We start from the raw sequence: 8,246 nt of genomic DNA on the forward strand, positions 1-8,246 counted from the left end.
ATTTTGTTTACTAACCTTTGGTATGTTGCCCCCGCGTTCTTCAGTCCAAAAGGCATTACCTTATAGCAGTAGAGCCCCTGGCTCGTGATGAAGGCGGTTTTTTCTTGATCTTCCTCAACCATCTTTATTTGGTTGTATCCTGAAAAGGCGTCCATGAACGTCAGGATTTTATGCCCGGCCGTGGAATCCACCAGCTGGTCTATCCTAGGCAAGGGGAAACTATCCTTTGGGCATGCCTTGTTTAGGTCCGTGAAATCTACACACATTCTCCATTTTCCGTTTGCTTTCTTTACCAGCACTACGTTGGCAACCCACTCGGGATAATACACTTCCCTGATGAAGTCTGCCTGCAACAACTTGTTAACTTCGTCGTTGATCGCCTGGCTTCGTTCGGGGGCAAAGACGCGGCGCCTCTGTTGGACGGGTTTCTTTTCGGGATCTACGTTTAATTCGTGCTGAATCACTTGTCGCGATATGCCGGGCATATCCTCATGACTCCATGCGAAGACGTCCTGGTTTTTCCTGAGGAATTGAATGAGCTTCGTTCTCATTTCGGGGCTTAGTGCCGTCCCTATCCTCGTCATCTTCGCGGTTTCCCCCTCCACGAGCTCGACGGCTTCCAAAGCCTCTGCTTTGTCTTCTTTCTCCTTTTCTATCGTTCATGTGTGGCTCTCCTTTGTGGCCATCACAGCCTGGTAGCATTCCCTAGCCAGGACTTGATCTCCTTTAACTTCGCCAACACCATCCTCAGTTGGGAATTTCACCTTCAAGCAATATGTGGACGTGACCGCCTTCCATCTGTTGAGCGTAGGTCTACCAATGATTACATTGTACGCCGACGGGCAGTCTACTACCAGAAAGTCTAGCTGACGTGTTTGCTGCTTTGGGTATGTTCCTATCGTGACTTTTAATGTTACTATGCCCCTGGGGTATACTTTGTCCCCATTGAAGCTAACGAGAGGAGAGTCGAAGGGGCGCAGCCTCTTGGGATCAAGTTTCAGCTGCTGGAAGGCTGGCAGGTACATAATGTTTGCGGAACTGCCATTATCTATAAGTATCCTCTTGGTGTTAAATCCCTCGATCGTGAGTGTTATAACTAGGGGGTCATTGTGTGGCTGCCTTACTCCTCGTGCATCTTCTTCGTTGAAAGATATGTCATGGTCTGTTCATCTCTGCTTGAATGGGGGCTGCATATGGATGCTATTCACTTGCCTCTGGCATGCTTTCTTGAGGGACTTGCACGACCCTCTCGTTGGTGGCCCTCTTGCAATCGTGTGTATTTCTCCAATCACGTCTTGTGGTAGTTGAGAAGTGCTGGCCCCATTCTTTACCTAAGGCTCGCGCTGGCCCTTGCCTTCGTCTTTGAACCTGCTGGGTTCTCCCTTCTTGACATACTTCTGCAATTTTCCTTTCTGTATCAACTCTTCTATTTGTCCTTTCAGGTCTCGGCAATCCTCCGTGTAATGGCCGTGATCCTTGTGGAATCGGCAGTATTTGTTCTTGTCCCGCACGTTAGGGGATGAATGTAAAGGCTTCGGCCACTGAAGGTAGTGTTGATCCTGGATCTGTGTCAAAATTTTGTCAATAGGCATAATCAGAGGGGTAAATTTTACCGTTCGTGGCGTCTTCTCTTCCTTTCGTTTGTCTACGTCACTTCCCCGACGGTTTGGACGCTCCCTCTTTTGCCCCCTACGTTCGTCTTCGTGCCTTCCCTCCTTTTTTGATCTGCCCTCGTCAATAATGGCTGCCAGTGCGTCCTCGGCATTCATGTATTTTTGCGCTTTCAGGAGCATCTCTGCCATCGTCCGGGGCGGATTCTTTGCCAGCGAGACAACGAATTCCCGAGACCTAAGCCCGGCCTTAAATGTCGTCAGCTGTACTTTGTCGTCTGCATCGTCCACTTCTAAGGTCTCTCGAGTGAAGCGCTTCACGTACGAGCGCAAGGTCTCCTTCTCACCTTGCTTAATAGTGAGCAGGTGATCCGCGGGTCTCTTAGGACATTGCCCTCCGACAAAATGGCGCAGAAAGGCGCTGCTTAACTGTTCGAAGCTGTCAATAGATGAGGTGGGCAGCCTCGTGAACCATTCCCTACCAGCCCCCTTTAGCATGGTAGGGAAGGAACGACACATTATCTCGTCAGGGGGCTGTTGAAGACCCAATGTCGTCTTGAAGGTATTAAGGTGGTCTTGGGGGTCCTTGAGTCCGTCGAAGGGTTCGAGTTGAGGTAACCGAAACTTTGGTGGTACTGGCCGTTCTAAAACTGCCATGGTAAAGGGTGAATCTGTTGCCCTGACCATCTTATCTAAGCTCCGATCCGTCTTCTCCTTGATGGCATTTTTCAGCTCGTTCATCTCCTTTCTCATCTCCTGGAGGAGATCAGAATGCTGTTCCTTCGGAGTGATGGTCCTTCGTCGGTCAGTTCTCCCGTGGCTATCTCCTTCGTCTTCTTGGACCGCTCTCGATCGGTTCTCTTCCTGCTGAAGCTTTTGCCTCATTTCTTCATTCTGTCTGGTGAGCTCTTCCACAGTGGCCACAAGAGCTTGAACTTGCTGAGCCAAAGCTGCTGGATCTTGGTTGGACTCCATCTGGATATTGAAGTTGGTAGGAACTGTGCTTTCGGATCGTAGTACGAGAACGTCGTGTCCCCACAGACAGCACCAAACTGTTGAAGCAGAATATCGTCAGTTGAGGAGGGTTCGTCCAGATGAATACCAGTCGGTGGTAGTCCGTCCAGGTGATGACTGTATCACTCCAGTCGGTGGTAGTCCGTCCAGGTGATGACTGTATCACTCCTGCGAATAAGACAGAAGTTTCTTTACTCGGTCACCGGTGTGGTGCCTGCCACAACACCTCCGATGCCAAAGTTAGCACAAAAAGAAAATAGAGTTTTTATAAAGGAATTACTTTGTTCTCCATACAATTGTGTTTTTTATGTGGGTGGTGCCTCTCCTTTATATACCTTTTTTTTGGTGTTTAGCCGTTGTGGCATTAATTCCTGGCTTAATGGTGCTCCTGGCCGAGTAATGGTTCTTTAATATGTTTCCAACGGTCTACCCAGCTGGCGTCGTAACCGCTCGAGGTATTACTGCCGGCATTGAATCATTTTGGTGCCTTCGTCAGTGACGTGGCAATATTTTTCTCGTCATGGGGGTATAGGTCGTCTGTAGCATTATACCCGTCTGTGAGCCATTCTCGTCATTCCCATCATTTACAATAAAAGGACATGTTCAGTTAAAAAAGTACTAAAAATAAGTCAAATCCTATCCATTTTACACTCCATTTTAATTGAATAATCATTTTTTTTACCTTTAATTTCTTTGGTTCTCTCTCATCATTTAGGGTCTCTTTGTTTTCTTGGTTCTCTCTATTCTCTCCTTATCTCAAACAAAATATTGAACTCTCTAGCTTGAAAACCTCAGAAATTTTGATTTAACAAAAACTATCTTGGCCTCCAAACTTAATCATTAACACTTTAAACCCAAAAATAAAAAAAATAAAAAATGAAAGCACAAATAATAACGATAAAAATTATAGAAATTCTATAGCTACAACAAAATATCACAATAATTTTACAACATCCTTGTATTTAATTATGCTGAGTTTAGTCTAATATTTTATTTAGCTTATAAGGGACTAACACCTCATTTGCTGTGAAAAATATTGTGACAATTTGTTATGCACTATTACAAAAATTTAGCCTAAATAATAACAAATATAGCCCAAACAACAAAAATATTAAGCCAAAGAACAACAAATGAACAAAATATTCTACAAAAAACTCATTGAAAAAAATAAAAACCCTTAATCATTCAGATTCTTAACTCATTCAATCCATTTGATAAAAACGATGCTTAATTTCAATTTTTTTCCCCAAGAAAAAGGTACCACAAAAGATATTGTGACCATGAATTCTCCTCAACGACATCGGTAGATTTGCTTTCCTTAGCTTTGCAATCACAGTAGGTATCATTCATTGCTCTCTCTCTCTCATGAATTCTCCTCAACGACATCGGTAGATTTGCTTTCCTTAGCTTTGCAATCACAGTAGGTATCATTCATTGCTCTCTCTCTCTCTCTCTCTCTCTCTCATCTTAATATTCAAAAACGGAACTATGTTTGGACTGAGGGGGCCATGTCCCCCCCTCCTCCCCCCCCCCCAACTTTTTTAAAAATTTGACTTTTGTATGCATATAAACAAAAATTTCAAAATACATTCCCAAAATTTATATACTTGGCTCCCCTTTCCTTTACAAATTGACCCATGAACCCAAATAGAAAAAATATTTGACCTACCCTTTTGCCCAGTTGTCCCAAAAAAAAAACTTCAAACAAACAAAAAAACCAATCAAACAAATCACAAATCTAGATAAAAAGAATAACCTTAAGGCAATATGGTAGATCGGGTTTCCTTCTCTAATCTGACCTCTCTCTTCTCTAAAATCTCTCCTCAATCCTCTCTCTCTCTAAGATGTGTTGTGTGAGCTTGTGAGGCAGATCCTCTGCCAATTTTTATCTAATAAATGCTAGAAACTGATAGTATATTAGTGTGTGAACTTGTGGCTATTGTTTTCATGGAAAAAAAATAAAATAAAATCTGCTATAGTTTTAGATGGAGTATAAATGTGTCAACTTCTGGTTCAAAAGAAGTAACTAATGATAAAAGGTGTACTCATCCAATATATATATATATTGTTCTAATTTATATGAGTTTTTATATGATTTGTAGATAAAGGAAAAATCAACTACAATGTTTGATTTTTTGAAAGAAAATAAAAATAAATTAGAAGTGATTACTAATATCCTATTTTCTGAAAATCATCGAACAACATTTTGAAGAATCTTTATTGATGAAATAAGTAGTTCATTGCAACATGATCATATATTTTTGATGATGCAAAGAAAATCAGTAGGCTAGATGCTTCGGACTTGAAAGGACCACCTGATCTCTCAATAGCCTGAAAAAGAAAAAAAAAACGATCAAAGGTGACCGGGGTTGCTAGCCAAGAACCCTCCAATGGCGAAGTTAGTTTTCTCTATATTTTTGGAGTTCCAACTTTTTGGGAGTAGTCAAAAAACGTACCTTTCGTTAGTCTGAACGGGTGTTTATATAGTGTCCTAGGAGCAGTTATTGGAATTATAACATCTCCTGGATTTGAGGAGGTCGGGGGTTCATAGATAACTCCTACAACCGTTTAGGAGTTATATCTTCTCATACAACGGTCACCGGAAGTTATCTGTAAGATACGGAGTGGTAAAATGTACTTAGTAATTCCCAAGTGTAAAGGTCTCGTCTAGGAGTCTTCATGTGGACGAATCCCTTCAAGACGGGGGCCATGCGCTTCCCTTGGACGAGTGATGTAGCTTTGTTTTCATCCAAGGACGGCCATGCGCGTTAGCCTCGTCTTGATGCTAACTCCTGGACGGCTGCTGGTGTGATGACCCTAGATAGTCTGAGTATCTTCATCCCTCATCAATTTTGTCCACAAATATGGGATTAAGATGTTAATGGACGTTATAAAATTTGATGAACTTATATTAAGCTCCCCCCCCCCCCTAAATGCAAATCCTAGTTCTGTCCCATTCAACTAGGGGTGTCCAGACCCGACCGTGACCCGCCGGACTGACCAACCTACTCAATGTCCATCCAAGTTCAGCCCGAACCGACTCTCCCATTGGTTGGTTTTGGGTTTCCACACCCAAGGCCCGGCGCCGGCGGGTCGAGTGGTGAGTTTTCTTCTCCAAAACCCAAGCCACTCAACCTGACGAAGGTTATATACAAATCCGGCAAAATCACGCTCAAATCCAAGGAGATCCAGTGAGTTCTCAACCATATTTGGTGAGATTTAGCCATTCGGCCATTCCTAACAGATTTCAACGATTTTGGTGCAGATTTCGGCTATTTTGATGCAAATCTGGTGAGTTTTTATATTTTTCGGCGATGACTTGCAGATTCCGGCAATGAAAAAACTTCGGCGATGATTTTGCAACTCCAGCGACGACTCGATCTCCACCTGAACCCAAAACTGACTCGATCTATTGACGTCTGCGGTTGGCTTCAGGTCACTCTTCTGTCCACCCAATGCCGGTGGGTTAGGTTTGGGCTGGGTTGAAAACCGACCTAGCCTGACTCGAGGACACCCCTATTGTCAACATTCTTAATTCCCATCTTATCTCTCAGAAGTTCATTTTTGCCTTTTCAATTTGTTAGTAAAAAGAAACTGTAAATCTTACTGTATTTTTTTTTTTTTTTTGTGGTGATGTTGATATATTCAAGTTCTATTTTTATTAGATTTATGTATGATTTAAGTTTCTTAATGACTTGACTGGCATTAGCCCAAGCCTCAAAAGTGTTAACAATATACCAAAATTTTTATTAGTATTAGATTTTGTCTCATATCAATTGTGGTGATGTCGATATATTCAAGTTCTATTTTTATTAGATTTATGTATGATTTAAGTTTCTTAATGACCATTTTAAATAAAAATTTCTAGAGCCACAATTGATATGAGACAAAATCTAATACTAATAAAAATTTTGGTATATTGTTGACACTTTTGAGGCTTGGGCTAATGCCAGTCAAGTCCAAAACTTTTAAAACTGGCCAACTCTATCCATAATCATTGTGAGATATAGTAGAATAATGAGTAATAGTTTAGGTTCTAATTGGGTCTAGGGACCAAGTTGATTAGTTTTGGATTTTACTGGCATTAGCCTAACCCTCAAAGATGTTAATTGTATTTTTTTTTTAAATTTTATAAACAGAGATGTTAACTGTATTTCACCCTAAAAATTAATCCATTATATATGTACAATTGAGAAGCCTATAAACTTTAATTACGAAAATGTGTAGTTGTTACTTGCTACCTTGGATGAATAAAAAAAAGGAGCCAATGACATAGTTTGCAAGTGGTGTGTCCACACATTCAATTGAATGATGTGGACAGCTACTCACTCGTGGTATGTCCACATCGGCATTTAATTTAAGGACTAAAAGCCTCACCGATGGAAAATGATAGGAAATAGGAAAAGGAAGAGTAAAAAATATTTTAGTTTCATGTATGTTTAGTATAGAGGATGGAAAAGTAGAAGAATGAAAAATAAATATAATTTACTTTCTTTTTTTTTTGAGAAACACAAACACACACACACACACATATATAGGGGAAAAGGGATGAGATAAGAGAATATACTCGTACGCCAACACTAAAATTGCATGCGGCAATTAGTATCAGGGAGCAAGCAATTTACTTTATTTGGTTAAGAAGAAAAATGAGTGAATGAAAAAGTTAATTTGTATGAATTTACTATTGTGTCTCTAATACATATAAGAAGTAATTTCCTTCATTATTGTATAAGAAATACGCCCTTAAAATTTGAAATTGTTTGAATTTTATACTCTAAAATTTGAAAATTTTGATTTCATATCGTCTGAAGTTTGATTTTGTTGACAAAAAAACACCCTCGGTTAGTTTTGGGTGTTAAGACATGTCATCCTTTTGACTGGTATTTGTTTTCTGCCAAATCAACCATTAAACTACTGTTATTTCACTTAAAACATAGAGAATAGCTGGCACCTCCAAACAGTGCTGTTTTGTCCAAAAATCAGAACACAATTTTCAGATTTTTTAAGACACCGTTTCACCCAAATGGAAAACACAACTCATAAATCAAAACCCACGACACCCTTTCCCCCAAATTGAACCTATTCCCAAATCCCTAACCCATGAACCCCATAACCTGATAGCAGATCTCACAAAACCACTAGCAATTTCATACCAAATCCACTCTAGAGCATTCAACCCCTACCTTGGAAGTTGAGAAGTTGTGCAACAAGTGGTTCTCTCTATATAAAAGATAGCATATACAGATGTAAGAAAAGTAGGCTTCAAATACCGACTGAAACACAATGAAATTCTCTCAATGCTCCGTCAAACATAATGGGATCCCAAGAGGAAATTGGGAAACAAAATAACCTTTTCACTAACTCTTTTTTACATCATGAGAAGATTGCACAGTTTGACGAAAAGTAGTTTACTACACAGTTCAATAACTAAAACAAACATTTAGTCAATTGCTGAGCCGATGGTTTTGAGGGGATGGGTTCACGATGGGTCTCTGCTCTGCAATTTGGTATTGAGCTGATTCGTGGGGTTTTGAATTTAGGAATAGCTACGAAACGGTATCGTAAGAATTTTGAAATTTGTGCGAAATGATAGCTATTCTGTGTGTTTAACGGCTGATTTGG

Source organism: Castanea sativa, chromosome 2, assembly GCF_040712315.1.
Source record: "Castanea sativa cultivar Marrone di Chiusa Pesio chromosome 2, ASM4071231v1".
Classification (NCBI taxonomy): Eukaryota; Viridiplantae; Streptophyta; class Magnoliopsida; order Fagales; family Fagaceae; genus Castanea; species Castanea sativa.